The 17,948-nt window shown below is 40.9% G+C and overlaps 3 pseudogenes; 1 reads left to right on the top strand and 2 right to left on the bottom strand.

The window, feature by feature from the left end:
- Positions 1–6,148: 6,148 nt before the first annotated feature.
- Positions 6,149–6,268, bottom strand: LOC134897127 (5S ribosomal RNA; annotated as a pseudogene).
- A 4,645-nt stretch (positions 6,269–10,913) lies between these two features.
- On the bottom strand, positions 10,914–11,033 carry LOC134897128 (5S ribosomal RNA; annotated as a pseudogene).
- Positions 11,034–11,856: 823 nt separating this feature from the next.
- LOC134897130 (5S ribosomal RNA) lies at positions 11,857–11,976 on the top strand (annotated as a pseudogene).
- The last annotated feature ends 5,972 nt before the right edge of the window (positions 11,977–17,948 follow it).

The following is a 17,948-nucleotide window of genomic DNA, read 5'->3' on the forward strand; positions in this document are numbered from 1 at the left end:
GCAACACATCAATCGAGCAAAGGCGAGTATCAGAAAACGATCTGGTAGTCAGGAAACTAGGAGGCACTGTGAAGGGTTATTGGCTGAGGAAGATTGCATTTGTAGGAATTGTGAGAACATAGTTGAGGATGGGTGCATCCAGAGATGTCAGTCCAGCCTTAATATCAACATGGACCGTCATCCATTGAGTGATTACCACTCACTAGTGGGTAAGGTCTTAAACCAGACAGAATGCTGGGTGTGCTCACAATTACCTCAAGGTCAGAGCAAGTCAGGATTAGTACCGTACCCTTTAGCAATAGATGAGGTACTCGAATTATGGGGTGGGAGACTGGTGGACAAGAAATTTAATATTTCTAGGCCCCCTAGTTTGAAGCTCCACCAGTATCATGTAGATAGATCCTTAGTGTGTTTCAACATTTCCAATTCCCGAAAGCCGGGAAATTGGGAAGTGACATGGAATAACCAGACCATGGCATTTTCGCACAGAGCTGATAGGATACCCGTAGACTCTGAACTTATATGCCAAATAGCCAACAGTGGAGGGTATTGTCGGTATAGGTATACTCAAGGAAGTAAGACCATGCGAGTTGGAGAAGTATCACCAGGGTACTGTGCGCATATCATACAGCCTGATATGTGTACTGAACAGATGAGAGAGTTAGGGATAGGATTTTTCACTTGGAAAGTTTGCAATATGGTAATGTCATATTCTGTCCCATATGATCTCCCTGATGATGCTTATTTCATATGTGGGAGGAAGGCGTATAAGTGGCTTGCCGTAAACTCAGAGGGATTGTGTTACATTGGAAGAGTGTGCCCATGATAAGATGAAAGACGTTCACCGCAGTGCTCAAGCTCCTTATACTCATACTCATTATGAACACATCGTTAAGAGACACCTCATAGATAGGACAGAGCACGTAGCCTCTGATTTGATCCACGAATCCACCGGGATTCAATTCCTTCTCGCATTAGATATCACCCATACTGCCAGAGGAATTATAAATTATAGGTACATCCATGCGCTAGCGAACCTGATAGATAATATCACTGAGATGTATGACGACACCTTCAGGTATACGGGTAGGGAGTTGCAAGCTTACAAAACGGAACTGATCCAGCACAGGATGGTCCTCAATTATATCACAGCTGTGACGGGTGGGTACTGTGTCACTTTGGCAACTCAATATGGTGTGAAGTGCTGCACGTATATTACAAACAGCACTGATGACCCAACCGAGATCATCGATCAAAAGATGGACGATATCTTGCAGTTGAAGTGGGAGTTCCGATGGAGACACAACCTTACCCTGACTGCTGTGAGTAATGAACTGACCGCCTGGGTCTCATGGTTGAACCCACGCAATTGGTTCTCAGGTTTAGGAGAATGGGCTCAAAATGTCATTATGAGTGTAGGAAAGTTTCTCCTTTGTATCCTGGGAGTCGTCATAATTATTGGTTTGATATTTAGGTGTGTTTGAATTTTAACGCGGAGCAAGCACGGCACAAAATTGATGAGTTTAAGGAGCGGGGGCATTGTTACAGCAGCAGATTTAATTTACGACCCATCCATAGAAACAATGTTGTGATAAGGATTGCAAATGAATTCCACGGCCCGTTTCTTTCACCCGTTTTTCCTGTGTTTCCCCCTCAGCAAAAATACACCCATCCGGAAAAGACTTCGATCAACACCCAAGAATGATTACGCAAATGTTATGTGAATGTATTTTAGATATGTGTCTTATCTTCATATCTACAACCTTCAGTTAGTGACACACATAGTTGACAGGTGATATCCACATATATTAGCACTCACATATGTTCCCCCTCCATGTATCGTCAACTAAATGTGCACCCCATTTGTTGGAACAAGAAGCCGAAAAGAGCTCGGTAGTGTTTGTTGGCCCACTTACAGACCCTTAATACGGGATGAGAAGGATTTAATGTATACTTCGCAATACCTCGAAGCTTATCTAGAACATATACGGCACGATGATACATGCCCCTCAGACATGGATTCATACATACATGCTTTTACTATCTCACTAGGTCATACATTTCCCACCTACACCTCTCCTCCTACCGTCCAATCATTTGTAGATATTGTATTATATATTTTTCTGTTTAGTGTTTAGATAGTGGCAGTTATTGTTGACTGCCAAAGGGTGGACTGTCAAAGTCGAAAAATATTGTAATGCATACATCATGTACTAACCACACACACATGCCCGCTGCGCGTGCACTTGTTCCGCCGTGCGTGCACATATCCGCAATTTGCGTACGATCGCTCCCGCGATCCTGCGCGTGGTATGGGTATTTACGGCGGAGTTTGTGAGCGCATAGAGGGTTATCAGAACATTACATGTTTAACCCAAATAGTGCACTTTGTACACATAGCTCCCCTGCACCACATCACCAAGTATCAACAGTTTAAATGGTTCCAGGACTAAGGGATTCACCTTTGCATGATAGGAAGGGACAGACTAAGGTTATAGGGTGATGTCTAGTATCGAGCTGTAGGGTATTTTAAGGGTAACATTCCGGTGTTGGTTAGAGAAAGATTGCATGTTCCTGCGTATAGTTATGTGCAGAAGTAGAATATAGATATAAACTGTATTTACTGTATATTATGTATGCGGCGGGAATCCAGAGGAGACCACCCACAAGAGCAGTTGAGAAAGACATCACCCACCTTTTCAAATCAACCTATGACCTCTCCTGTAATGAAAAGATGCATCTCTGTGTCCAATAGACAAAGGGATTACAGTAACCATTGTATTGTATATGGAAGTTGTGTATAAAAAGCCTGTTGTTGCCTGGCCGGTCAGAAGACTCTGAACGCTATCTACCTGATGAGCGGAGGACTGGTCCAGGTTGCGCAAGCGAACATTCTCACGTATGTACATTGACTGTAGCCATTATTCTGTTGTAGATTTAACTTGTTAGCCTTGTAGTGTATAACATGTAATTGTTATCCCCCATCAAATAATCCACTGTGGCGTTAGAACCCAGCGGTTAACTACAAATCGGTGTTGTGCCCTCATTTCCCTGCTAGGGTTGAAAGTATTTAACTGTATAAGGTTTAAGAGTGTATTGATAAGGTGTGTACGCACAGCGGGTACTTTATACCATCAGCGCTGCGTAAGGTTTAAGGTGTAACATCATTACAGTGCTTTGCGGCATAAGGTTTGGAGTGTAAGATTAGCATTGCATTACGAATAAGGTTTAAAGTTTATCTAAAGTGTGTGCGCGCGCTGTGTGTACTTTGTACCCCCAGCGCGGCGTTTGTATGCTAAGTACGTACACGGTACGGGACTCTGTACGCAAATAGCGTGCGAAGTGCGTAGCGTGTGTATTAAGTCTAGCGGCCGCAGCGGCTCCATGGTAAAAGTGTATTTAGAGGTATAGCTTTATGTTTTAAGATAATATCGACATTATCAAGCTATACTTCACAATTATTTAAACATATGCATGGTGGGTTGCCTTGAAACAATGTATGTTTTTCTCCAGCACATATTATTACCCCTTGGGCAATTCAATCAGACTATAAATTATCAAGTACTGGTCTATATTTAGTGACTGGTCTGTCATATCATATCAGGGCGCTGACAGAATATTTGATTATATGTGAAACTCAGCTGCTGACTGCCAGTATGGGATTCCGGTATATGTTAGTTATTACGTAATTTCTGTCACTCCATATTAAATAAGTGACCGCAAAACCACTCTGCACCTAACAGCAGTCTGGCAAATGCCTGTTCATTCCACAGTAACATTTGCCTATACCGCATATGCAGTATACGGTATAATTGCATTATAGGGCTCAGTTTCTGCTGCTAGTGTAAATTGCTGGTATGTGTTTAACGATTACAAGCTATCCGTTACTCCGTATTTTAAGGTGACAGCAAAATCACCCTATATCCAGTAGTGATCCGCCAGCAGCCCACTGTTTTCACATTCAATAATAACATTTACATGTGCGGCATGCACAATGAGCGGTACAACAGTATAACAATTTGGAGCTGTAGAACACGGCACACGGCTGACCAATGCGCATTTTGCTCTATGTTAGAGCTTCCTCTGGGCTCTAGCGTGCGGCGCCCACCTCTCGACGATATTTATAGGGTAGGGAGACCAACTGAAATGTTCGAGGTGCTCGCTGTCCATAAGTCACCCATATGTTTTATTATTATGCAAACTAGAACCAATAACCTAGAAATAATGACACGTACAACTGTATAGATTGGAAAAATTGGAGGTCACAGACAAATTTATTAAATTGGAATTAGAATTGTTAATCACCGGTGGCGAAAAAAGCAGTGCCAACTCGGCCATGGCTTAAAACTTTTGAATCTTTAAATAAATGGGGCAGAGTTTCCGCCCCTTGCGCAGTCCGTCCTGGGTAGAACCATCTCCCCTTAATTAGCACAGTGCTGGTCCCTCCTTAAGATGGTGACCTGGTCCTCCCCTGAGGTAGTGACCGACTCGCCTTTCTCAAAGGGGAAATGCTAGCCAAGCTCTGCTGCGCTAAATTGAGCCGCCGAATAGCACTGCTTTCCGCCCGCTGCGCCTCGCACTTGCTGGAATAATTATAGCTTATTATTCCAACGATAAAAAACTTCCAAAGTACATTGAAAGAAAAACACAATTCACAAATTTAAATTGCTGGGTGGGTGGGTGGGATCACAAAATGGCAAGAGGAATTTGAATCCTCTGCCAACACTTAAATAAACTAATCTACCCCGCCTACCTAACTACTCCCTATTGGATAATGCTTGATTGACATCTATTAACAACCTATTAGAAAATATCAACACAAAAACCAGATCTAACTAGCTTAGCTACCTAACAAACATAGAACCCGCCTACCTAACTACTCCCTAATGGATAATGTTTAATTGACATACATCAACACCTATTAAAAAATATCAACACAAAAACCAGCTCTAACTAGCTTAGCTACATAACAAACAGGGTGCTTATATTCACTCTATCCTATACAGTCTCTCGTTCTTTTTAAGTCACCCATATGTTTTATTATTATGCAAACTAGAACCAATAACCTAGAAATAATGACACGTACAACTGTATAGATTGGAAAAATTGGAGGTCACAGCCAAATTTATTAAATTGGAATTAGAATTTAAAAAAGGGAGATATTTATTTAAACACTAAAACAGACAATAGTTATATGCAATTACTAAAATTTAAGCAGCAACAATTCTTAAAAAATGGGATAAAAACAATAAACACAATGCTATAAATACCAGTTAAAATATATGTTAAAAATGTAAAACAATTTTAACTTAACTTGGTATGAGGTCACTGCCAGGTAGCCCAACGCGTTTCGTCATTTAGACTTCATCAAGGGGTAAAGGCAGAATGAGACTGAACTTCTATTTATACTAGTACTAATCTCATATTAATTGTGACATCACTTCCTGTTAATTATTTTATGACATTATAAGATGGGTTAAAAATTCTGTATTTAACATATCTATGGTCTTATTTACTGGTATATGTATACATGATGTTAAGGCAATGTTTATAAGGCAGGTTTGGTGTTTAAAAGCTTTAAAAACTAGCTTATAGAGGCGCCGGCGGTTCTTTGCCGCCCCACTTCCGGTTTTCGTCCGTCGCGTCATTTCCGCCCCACTTCCGGTATGCGACTGCGCATGCGCCCGCGCCTGCGGACGTTTAGAGACCGAACAGCACTATGAAGCTTGTTCTCAGGAATTTAATTGCGGCGGCCATCTTTGAGAGGATTTGTTCATAGAAAGTTTCACTCGGCAGCCATGTTTGCGGGGACCATGATTAGAGACATAAGTTTTTTATTTCTCCAGTATAGTGCATAAAAATAAATAGAAAAACGGGGATTAGTCATTGTTGATACTATTCAAGTAAATTAGACTTACTACAGTGAATATATAAACATATATAAACATATAAATATATAAATATATAAATATATAAACATATAAATATATAAATGTATAAATACATAAAAATATGTGTAAAGTGCAAAATGCATGCGAAAGGTAATGGTATATGATGTTAAGTGCTGAGTGCGAATTTAAAATATTAGGATGCAGATAGTGTGATATATTAAACTGACATGCTCATGTAGGCTATATTATCGTCAGTTTGGTTACAGTACCTGATCTTCCCAGATGGTCTCCCTGGTCTGGTACTGATCAGGCCCGACACTGCTTCGCTTCCAAGATCGGACGAGATTGGGCCTTTCCAGTGTGGTCTGACTGTAATAATCACTTTTTACCGTACATGTGTCAATCTCAATATATCAATGCAGCTATGGGGTGATATTTAACAGACGGGAATAGTGTGGATGGGAATAGGGTGTGGGGGGGGGGGAGTGGGGGGGGGGGGAATAGGGAATGGGGTTAGTCTATAAGGTGAGGATCCAACCGTGATGATCCAACTGCTGTGGTTTTCACAGGAAAGGAGCGATTTCGTAATAATCGTTAAATCCCTTCGGATGGAGTGTTTGTAATTGGAAAATCCAAAACATTTCTCTGCGTGAGAGTTTATTGGCCAGGTCGCCACCCCTTTCTCCCAGTTTCACGAGTTCAATCGCTTTAAAAGTTAGTGCCTCCGGATTGGAAATATGTGCAAGGTTGAAGTGTTTGGATACTGCGTGATTTTCCATTTTATTTTTTATATTGCGAACATGTTCCTGTATCCTTATTTTCAGCGGTCTCTTTGTTTTACCTACATATTGTTTCCCACAGTCACATTCTAATAAATAAATCACAGATTGTGTATTGCTGTTTATGAAGTCCTTAATTTTGTATTCCTCCTTCTTTTCTGCATCCGAGAATGTTTTCCTTACTGGGTGTAGGTACCTGCAGATGTTGCATCGGCCACATTTAAAAGAACCGGTGCATCTTGGCATTTTTGATTCTTGTTCAACTTCCTTGTGTAGCATACTGGGGGCCAGGATATCTTTTAGATTTTTTGATTTCCTGAAGACGATTTCGGGGCGAGGAGGTAGTATTTCTTTGAGGACAGGGTCCATTAATAGGATTCCCCAGTTGTTGTTAAGAGAGTCTCTAATGGTTTTCTCATGACAGTTGAAGGTGGTGATAAATGGAACGGATTCTTTCTTGATTTTTTGGAGTTTATATTCTAGCAGGGTTGATCTCTCTAAAGCCCTTGCTTTGAGAGCCGCTTCTTCCACGATGGTAGCTGGGTATTCTTTGTTCTTGAATCTTTCTTTGTATTTCTCTATTTGGGTGTCACATTCTTCCTAGTTGCTGCAGTTCCTCTTTATTCTATTAAATTGAGAAAAGGGAATATTATTTTTCCACTTCTTCAGGTGGTTGCTCTTATAATGCAGGTAGCTATTTGTATCGACCTGCTTGATGTAATTCTTAGTTTCGACTCTTCCTTCCTTCCCTGTTAGAATCACATCGAGGAATTCAATAGATTCTTTGTTGAGTTTAGAAGTAAACATGAGATTCATCTCGTTGGTGCTCAGGAATTCCAGGAATTTATAAAAACGTTCTTCAGTGCCATCCCAGACAATTAAAATGTCGTCTATGTACCGACGATAAAAGATAATATGGTTCTTAAAATCATGGTTACCATAGATAAAATTCTTCTCCCAGCTACCCATAAAAAGATTAGCGAAACTCGGTGCAAAAATCGTGCCCATTGCAGTCCCACAGCGTTGTAAGTAAAAATGATCTAAAAACTTAAAATAATTATGCTGAAGAATAAAATACATGACGTCACATAAAAAATCTTTATGGATGGCTGTAAGCGAAGTGTCGGTTTCCATATATTCTTTGCATGCTGTTACACCTTTCTTATGGTCTATGCAAGTGTACAGTGATTGCACATCTATTGTCGCCCAATTATAGGTGTCTTTCCATTCAAAGTCTTTCAGGGAGTTCAGCACAGCTGTAGTGTCTTTTAAGTACGAAGGCAGCTCTTTCACATAAGGTTTTAAGAAGACGTCGACGTATTCTGATAGATTTGATGTAAGCGAGTCAATACCCGCCACGATAGGTCTTCCGGGTGGATTGGTCAAGTTCTTATGGATTTTAGGCAAGAAATAAAAAATAGGGGTAGTGGGGTCTGATTTCATTAAAAATTGGAATTCATCCTTTGTAATTATCTCATTTCGTAGACCGTGTACTAGTAGTGTTCTTAGTTCTCCGACGAATGCATCTTTGGGGTCGCCAGACAGTTTAGTATATGAGACATCATCTCCCAATAATCTCAGTGCTTCATTAGTATATTTCTCACGGTCCATGATAACCAGGCCCCCCCCTTTATCAGCTTGTTTTATAACAATTCCCTTATTTTTCTGTAGCTTTTTTAACGCCTCACTCTCCCGGTTAGTAATGTTCTTCTCTTTAATCTTCTCCAGGTTGGTCTCACATAGGTCTTTCTTAACCAGTTCATAAAAAATGCTCACATTACTCCCCTTTGACTCCAATGGATAAAATTTTGAGGTCGGTTATAGACCTGATTTTGACTGGTTTTCATAGTTGCTGATCACCGCATCCTCTTTCCTCAGGAAATGTCTTTTAAGTGTCAGTTTTCTGATAAACTTGTTTAGATCAATGAAGGTCTCAAATTTGTTGAGACCCCCCGTGGGTGCAAACGTCAGACCTTTATTCAGTAAGGATATTTCTGGTTCCGACAGTTTATGTTCTGATAAATTAAAAATTCCATTATCTTTAGGTTTCGTCATTAGAATGTTCTTTTTTTGTTCTCGTTCCCTCCTACTGCCCCGTTTTCCTCTTCTTCTGTATATCTTCTTTTGAGAGGTGAAGCGTGATGAACATCTTCCTTCAGGGGATTTCTTGTGGCTTCTTTTGGTCGTGTTCCTGTTCTTTGGGCTAAAAAAGTCTGATCACTTTTAGAGTTGAGTCTCTGTAGTGCTGTAAATCTATTCTGCATCCTTAGTGTTGGAGATGGTGTATTCATTTCTGGATTCCGTAGTGGTTTGCCTTTGGTTGGTATGGTTTTCCAGTATTGTCTCTTGGTTTGATTCATTTGTTGGTTCATAGTTCCAAACCTGCTCCAGTTTTTAATTTTGCCTTGTTCGTAGTCCATCTTGTCCCTGAGAAATTTTTTCTCCTTATTTTTCGTGACCTCTTCTTCTATGTGCTCCATTTTTCTGTATAGGACCTTTTCATTAATCTTGTAATCCTCTTTATCTTTAAAGGGTTCAAGTTCACTTTCTTTGCATTTGATGTTCTTCTCTACTTCTAAGAGGGAGTTCTTCTTCTCATCAATCAGCAATTTCATTAGGTCAATGGAACAATTGTGTAGTGTTTTATCCCATTTTTCCAAGAAGGCTGCATCCAAGTTGCCAAATGTTGGTTGTTTTAGAAGTCTAAGCCCTCTTGGAATTCTGTCAACTGAAATATAATGCTCTAGGCCCTTTATATCCCACCATGTTTTAACTTCTTTGGTGAGGAGTCTTTCTATGCCCCAAAATAATTCATCTAAGTCACCAGGTGGGGGGGGGTTAACTAGATTGTTGTTTCTCATTAAATATCTTTTGGCACCAGTTTTGTCTCTTGGTTGCCCGATCTGAGTTTCTCCACATTCTAAAAATGGGTTGTAGTGCACCAGGCAGCAAATAAAAATTAATACCAAAGGATTTCAACAATAGGGGGGGAAATTATTGCGCCACTTGTGTACAACTCCAAATGATCTAGGATCCACGTATAGTTAAAGTAAACGACACTCCCTAGGGATTAGCAAGGGCGTCAGCTGTCCCCCAAAAACACAGGGATGGTAGTTCCCTGAAACAACGAATAATACACACAGGGGGGTGGGGGATATAGCGACCGTCGGTGTCTTAAAATAGTTCAGTAAATGTGGATTTAAAAAATGTATCTAAAATGAGTAACCAGATCAAAAATGAATTTAAAAAAGGGAGATATTTATTTAAACACTAAAACAGACAATAGTTATATGCAATTACTAAAATTTAAGCAGCAACAATTCTTAAAAAATGGGATAAAAACAATAAACACAATGCTATAAATACCAGTTAAAATATATGTTAAAAATGTAAAACAATTTTAACTTAACTTGGTATGAGGTCACTGCCAGGTAGCCCAATGCGTTTCGTCATTTAGACTTCATCAAGGGGTAAAGGCAGAATGAGACTGAACTTCTATTTATACTAGTACTAATCTCATATTAATTGTGACATCACTTCCTGTTAATTATTTCATGACATTATAAGATGGGTTAAAAATTCTGTATTTAACATATCTATGGTCTTATTTACTGGTATATGTATACATGATGTTAAGGCAATGTTTATAAGGCAGGTTTGGTGTTTAAAAGCTTTAAAACTAGCTTATAGAGGCGTCGGCGGTTCTTTGCCGCCCCACTTCCGGTTTTCGTCCGTCGCGTCATTTCCGCCCCACTTACGGTATGCGACTGCGCATGCGCCCGCGGCTCCGGACGTTTAGAGACCGAACAGCACTATGAAGCTTGTTCTCAGGAATTTCATTGCGGCGGCCATCTTTGAGAGGATTTGTTCATAGAAAGTTTCACTCGGCAGCCATGTTTGCGGGGACCATGATTAGAGACATAAGTTTTTTATTTCTCCAGTATAGTGCATAAAAATAAATAGAAAAACGGGGATTAGTCATTGTTGATACTATTCAAGTAAATTAGACTTACTACAGTGAATATATAAACATATAGAAACATATAAATATATAAATATATAAATATATAAACATATAAATATATAAATGTATAAATACATAAAAATATGTGTAAAGTGCAAAATGCATGCTAAAGGTAATGGTATATGATGTTAAGTGCTGAGTGCGAATTTAAAATATTAGGATGCAGATAGTGTGATATATTAAACTGACATGCTCATGTAGGCTATATTATCGTCAGTTTGGTTACAGTACCTGATCTTCCCAGATGGTCTCCCTGGTCTGGTACTGATCAGGCCCGACACTGCTTCGCTTCCAAGATCGGACGAGATTGGGCCTTTCCAGTGTGGTCTGACTGTAATAATCACTTTTTACCGTACATGTGTCAATCTCAATATATCAATACAGCTATTAATGGACCCTGTCCTCAAAGAAATACTACCTCCTCGCCCCGAAATCGTCTTCAGGAAATCAAAAAATCTAAAAGATATCCTGGCCCCCAGTATGCTACACAAGGAAGTTGAACAAGAATCAAAAATGCCAAGATGCACCGGTTCTTTTAAATGTGGCCGATGCAACATCTGCAGGTACCTACACCCAGTAAGGAAAACATTCTGGGATGCAGAAAAGAAGGAGGAATACAAAATTAAGGACTTCATAAACTGCAATACACAATCTGTGATTTATTTATTAGAATGTGACTGTGGGAAACAATATGTAGGTAAAACAAAGAGACCGCTGAAAATAAGGATACAGGAACATGTTCGCAATATAAAAAATAAAATGGAAAATCACGCAGTATCCAAACACTTCAACCTTGCACATAATTCCAATCCGGAGGCACTAACTTTTAAAGCGATTGAACTCGTGAAACTGGGAGAAAGGGGTGGCGACCTGGCCAATAAACTCTCACGCAGAGAAATGTTTTGGATTTTCCAATTACAAACACTCCATCCGAAGGGATTTAACGATTATTTCGAAATCGCTCCTTTCCTGTGAAAACCACAGCCGTTGGATCATCACGGTTGGATCCTCACCTTATAGACTAACCCCATTCCCTATTCCCCTCCCCCCACCCCACTCCCCCCCCCCACCCTATTCCCATCCACACTATTCCCGTCTGTTAAATATCACCCCATAGCTGTATTGATATATTGAGATTGACACATGTACGGTAAAAAGTGATTATTACAGTCAGACCACACTGGAAAGGCCCAATCTCGTCCGATCTTGGAAGCGAAGCAGTGTCGGGCCTGATCAGTACCAGACCAGGGAGACCATCTGGGAAGATCAGGTACTGTAACCAAACTGACGATAATATAGCCTACATGAGCATGTCAGTTTAATATATCACACTATCTGCATCCTAATATTTTAAATTCGCACTCAGCACTTAACATCATATACCATTACCTTTAGCATGCATTTTGCACTTTACACATATTTTTATGTATTTATACATTTATATATTTATATGTTTATATATTTATATATTTATATGTTTCTATATGTTTATATATTCACTGTAGTAAGTCTAATTTACTTGAATAGTATCAACAATGACTAATCCCCGTTTTTCTATTTATTTTTATGCACTATACTGGAGAAATAAAAAACTTATGTCTCTAATCATGGTCCCCGCAAACATGGCTGCCGAGTGAAACTTTCTATGAACAAATCCTCTCAAAGATGGCCGCCGCAATGAAATTCCTGAGAACAAGCTTCATAGTGCTGTTCGGTCTCTAAACGTCCGCAGCCGCGGGCGCATGCGCAGTCGCATACCGGAAGTGGGGCAGAAATGACGCGACGGACGAAAACCGGAAGTGGGGCGGCAAAGAACCGCCGGCGCCTCTATAAGCTAGTTTTTAAAGCTTTTAAACACCAAACCTGCCTTATAAACATTGCCTTAACATCATGTATACATATACCAGTAAATAAGACCATAGATATGTTAAATACAGAATTTTTAACCCATCTTATAATGTCATGAAATAATTAACAGGAAGCGATGTCACAATTAATATGAGATTAGTACTAGTATAAATAGAAGTTCAGTCTCATTCTGCCTTTACCCCTTGATGAAGTCTAAATGACGAAACGCGTTGGGCTACCTGGCAGTGACCTCATACCAAGTTAAGTTAAAATTGTTTTACATTTTTAGCATATATTTTAACTGCTATTTATAGCATTGTGTTTATTGTTTTTATCCCATTTTTTAAGAATTGTTGCTGCTTAAATTTTAGTAATTGCATATAACTATTGTCTGTTTTAGTGTTTAAATAAATATCTCCCTTTTTTAAATTCATTTTTGATCTGGTTACTCATTTTAGATACATTTTTTAAATCCACATTTACTGAACTATTTTAAGACACCGACGGTCGCTATATCCCCCACCCCCCTGTGTGTATTATTCGTTGTTTCAGGGAACTACCATCCCTGTGTTTTTGGGGGACAGCTGACGCCCTTGCTAATCCCTAGGGAGTGTCGTTTACTTTAACTATACGTGGATCCTAGATCATTTGGAGTTGTACACAAGTGGCGCAATAATTTTCCCCCCTATTGTTGGAATTAGAATTGTTAATCACCGGGGCGAAAAAAGCAGTGCCAACTCGGCCATGGCTTAAAACTTTTTAATCTTTAAATAAATGGGGCGGAGTTTCCGCCCCTTGCGCAGTCCGTCCTGGGTAGAACCATCTCCCCTTAATTAGCACAGTGCTGGTCCCTCCTTAAGATGGTGACCTGGTCCTCCCCTGAGGTAGTGACCGACACGCCTTTCTCAAAGGGGAAATGCTAGCCAAGCTCTGCTGCGCTAAATTGAGCCGCCGAATAGCACTGCTTTCCGCCATATTCGAAGACTCCAGACTGCAAAACCGCCACCAAACAGCCTACCTTCACAATTCGTTTAAACCTTTCAACAATGCTGTGACAAACAACTCCAAACCATCTTCAGATAAATGCACTCCATCTAATCTGTACAATTCTACCCTCTCGTAACGCAAATCTGGATGCTTAACCACTTTCCCTTTTAAACTAATAACAAATCTGGAGGTTGCGGCATTGAGCTTCCTTCTTACTTTATCTAACGCCACTCCTCCTTGGGTGCCCCTCCAAAATCTACGCGGTACCACTTCTGACCACACCACCTTAACCGCCGGCCAATGTTCCGCAATTATTTGAAAATCTTTCTTTATGCTGTTAATTAACTCTATACCCTTGCAAGTACCTAAATCATTGCCTCCTAAGTGTATCAACAAGCAATCAGGGGCACCCCAATTCTTTTCGCCATCCCAAAGCACACTCAATAAATTGCTCCATCTCATTCCCCTTATACCTATCCACCTCACTTTAAAAGGGAACGACTTAGATGCCTTGTGCCTACTGGCCCAATAGACATATGAATGACCCACAATCCACACCCGGCTTGACAATGTCAAAAAACCTGCAGAAAAAACAGCAACAAATAATATTTTATTTAAATTATGATTCAACAAACCTTTAAAAACAGGGAGGGATAAAACTTAGTTATTTTGGCGACCCAGATGGAGGTGAACGACACCAAACCTCAAAAATTCTTGTGAGGGAAAAGGTGAAAAGAACTCCAATCCCCCTTTAACGGCGGGTAGCTTATGGCCCTGGGTTTCCTAAATAACAAACTCGCAGGATGCCTCTATTAATGCAACTTATCCCCTCTAACATAACGCTTGTAAGCATCTGACTTTCACCGTCCCAACCTCTTAATCTCTTCCTTAGAAGAGCCTGCCGCTGCTGCACAAGTCGCTGCTCCTATCCTGAAAGAATGCGTCCCGTAATGCTCTAATGGAAGGCCCAATGCTATTAAACATTTATTAAAAATACTTGTGAATTGAAATTTAGATAAAGGACTCCGATCCCTATGCACCAACCACTGATCCCCCCCTTTCGGACGAATTCGCCCGAAGGCCTCAGCTAATCTTACTGGGCAGATGCTCGGCTCCAAATGCATAGGAACAGAAATCCATTTACCCCTTCCCAACTGATCCGTTTTGGACCGGTGTATCTTGATAAGAAGCTTATCACTCCTAACTACTACATTACTCAACAATATACCCGTATCCACTGAACCCTTGTTTTTTGCAACTAGTTCACCTACTCTTAATGCACCAAAAAAGGCCACTGCAAATGCCAAACTAAAAAGGTTAACCTCGAACTCTCCTATCGCAATACCCGAAACGGCCATAATTAGATCTCTCAAAAGCTCGATGTCAATTGGCCTACGCTCATCTCCTATATTTGCCTGCTCTTTGGACCACCCCTTCATTGCCTTTGATAACATAAAAGATTTAGTTGGGTCGATCAACCCTTCTAAACGTGAAAAATACGAGATTCCTGCTAAAGCACCCGACATAGCCGCTTTAGAACGACCCTTTTCATGCCCTAACCATACAAACGCTAACATAACATCCTGTACACTCTTACCACCACCTTCCGAATTCATGTACGCCTGCCAATCATTCCATGCTGCAGAATACGATCTCAACGTCCCAGGTGCCAATGCCTTCAATGCTAACGCTTTCATGCCGGATTGATGATCTGCCATACAAATTTAGGACATGACAAACCCTCTAATCTAGCCGCTGGAGCTAATGCTCTAAATCTATCCCATTGAAAACGGGACAAAGCATCCGCTATCTCGTTTCTCACCCCAGGCACATGCCTAGCACTTAACTCTATATTCTTCTGCATACATCTAAGAGTTAAATGCCTTAACAACTTCAACGCATGATAACATGAAGACTTTTGGTTGTTGATCGCTTGAACTACCCCTAGATTGTCGCACCAAAACAAAACCCTTTGATTACCTAGCTTATAGCCCCAGATCTCCACCGCGACAATGATTGGAAAAAGCTCAAGTAAAAGCATGTTATTAGTAAGTCCTTTCCTACGCCATTCCTCAGGCCAAGCTTCCGCACACCATTCACCTTCAAAATATGCACCGAAACCTAGGGACCCTGATGCATCTGTGAAAAATTGCAGATCTCTGTTGCTTACTTCTTCCTGCAGCCAAATACAAACTCCATTAAAATCTCTCAAAAATTCTAACCAAACCTTACAATCTTCTTTCAATTCCGATGAAATGCGTACAAAATGGTGCGATTTCTTAACCCCTGCAGTGGCTCTTTCTAGCCTACGACTAAAAATCCTTCCCATCGGAATGACCCTACAAGAAAAATTTAATAACCCCAGAAGTTATTGTACCTGTTTCAGAGTCATCTTTTTTGCAGAAATAAAATTCTCCAATAAACTCCTTAAACCATTCACTTTTTCCGCTGGCAACCTACAAAGGCGTGCTTCAGTATCAATCTCTATACCCAGATAAGATAAACGGGTCACAGGCCCCTCTGTTTTTTCCTTAGCTACGGGTACACCCATTACTGAAAAAAGAGCTTGAACCGAAAACAGCAATTCATTACATGCCGAGCTACTCGGAGGGCCTGCCAACAAGAAATCATCCAAATAATGAGCGACTCCTGTCTGACCTGTGCCTGCCTTTACACACCACTGTAAAAATGAACTAAAACATTCAAAGTAAGAACACGAAATTGAACAGCCCATCGGCAAACACCTGTCCACATAAAATTGGCCCTCAAGCTTGAAACCCATGTATTTAAATGAATCAGGATGTAGCGGCAACAATCTAAAAGCCGATTCTATATCCACTTTTGCTAACATAGCTCCTACACCAAAACCTTGAACCATATCAACGGCTTCCTCAAAAGACTGATACTTAACGCTACACAAAGAAGGGTCCAGAGCCTCGTTTATTGAGCCCCCTTCCGGATAGGAAAGGTGCTGAATTATCCGAAATTTACCCGGCTCCTTTTTTGGAACCACCCCCAATGGTGAAACACAAAATTCAGCTAAAGGCGGACTTTTAAAAGGTCCACACATACGCCCCAAACTAACTTCAGCAGCAATTTTGGCTCTTACTATTTCTGGATAATCTCTAGCTGATTTAAGATTCCTCCTGGCTAAAACTAATACTGGCCTAACTATTGGCAATTTAAAACCGAACTTAAAACCTTGCAATAAAAATGCTGCCTCCTCCCTGAGAGGATAGCGGTCCAACCAACGCTCTAAAACTACTACATCTACAGGGGACTCCGCTTTACCTATTAGCGGCCCTCTGCTCCCCTCTACCCACTGATTGATTTGCGGACCTGCTGCAATCCTTTGCTGCGTGACCTCCGCCACACAGCATGCAGATATGTCTATATCTACATGTTGTTCCCTACTGCATTGCGCGTTATTAAACGAGTAACATTTTCCTCTTCCTCCTGTGTTAAAGCCTGGTCTAAACTGAAAGGGCTGTTTACGACCCATCGACTCCGTAAAAGACCTATTACTATGAGTTACCTCCAACCAAACCTCTACATCTTTGAAACCTAAACTTAGCAATTTCTGACCGTCTTGCTTCTTCCTAAATAATTCGTCGTACTGACGCCACACATTATGCCTAGCCGTCAGAAACATATTATGAATAAGATGTAGCTATTTAATCACGTTAAGAAACTCTGATGGACGAGATTCTATATAACAAGCCGCAAAAATGTACATTCCCGTAAGCCAATTGGGATAACTCCTCCTTGCCTCTTCCGCTACCGCCCCCCCGGCCTTTGCTGTATCTAGAGCCTTTTTAGCTTCGTGTGTAATCGCGAACATATCTACGAAGCGCCCTTTCTTTATACGCTCCCTCACCTTAGACCTTACTCCCCTCAATATTGCCGTATTTGCACAATGCACACTATCGCTTGACGCATCTGGAGCCGAACTGCCCGCTAAACTGCGCACTCCCTTTGAAACCTTACGCTTTCCCCTAAGATGCTGAACGAATGTCCGCATAAATTTACGCGTATTCTCCAGCGAGCTAGACGTATCTGATGATTCGTCAGAATGCAAAGATTTTGCGCTAAGCTGGATTTCTGTAATTATCTTACCCGTTCCTGATGTAGAAGGACCTTCGCCTGCATCTCCTGCTAGCTCCTGTCCCACGTTGTGCGACGCGCCCGCCGCAGCTTGACTTGCTGATTGCTGATCTTGCGAAATCCCAACGACTGCTGGCGAATCTAGCGAAACTGTGTTAGCTGCTGACACCTGCGGACTCATTAAAACAGCGTTACTTCCTGCTTGCCCCACCCCGTCTGATCCATCGGCTGCTACCGACGGTGCCCGCGCTTGAGATTGCACGTTTGGCTGACTTTCTGACTGCCTTGGTGATGGGGGTCTAGCTGGTGGAGGAA

The sequence above is a fragment of the Pseudophryne corroboree genome, chromosome 3, assembly GCF_028390025.1.
Source record: "Pseudophryne corroboree isolate aPseCor3 chromosome 3, aPseCor3.hap2, whole genome shotgun sequence".
NCBI lineage: Eukaryota > Metazoa > Chordata > Amphibia > Anura > Myobatrachidae > Pseudophryne > Pseudophryne corroboree.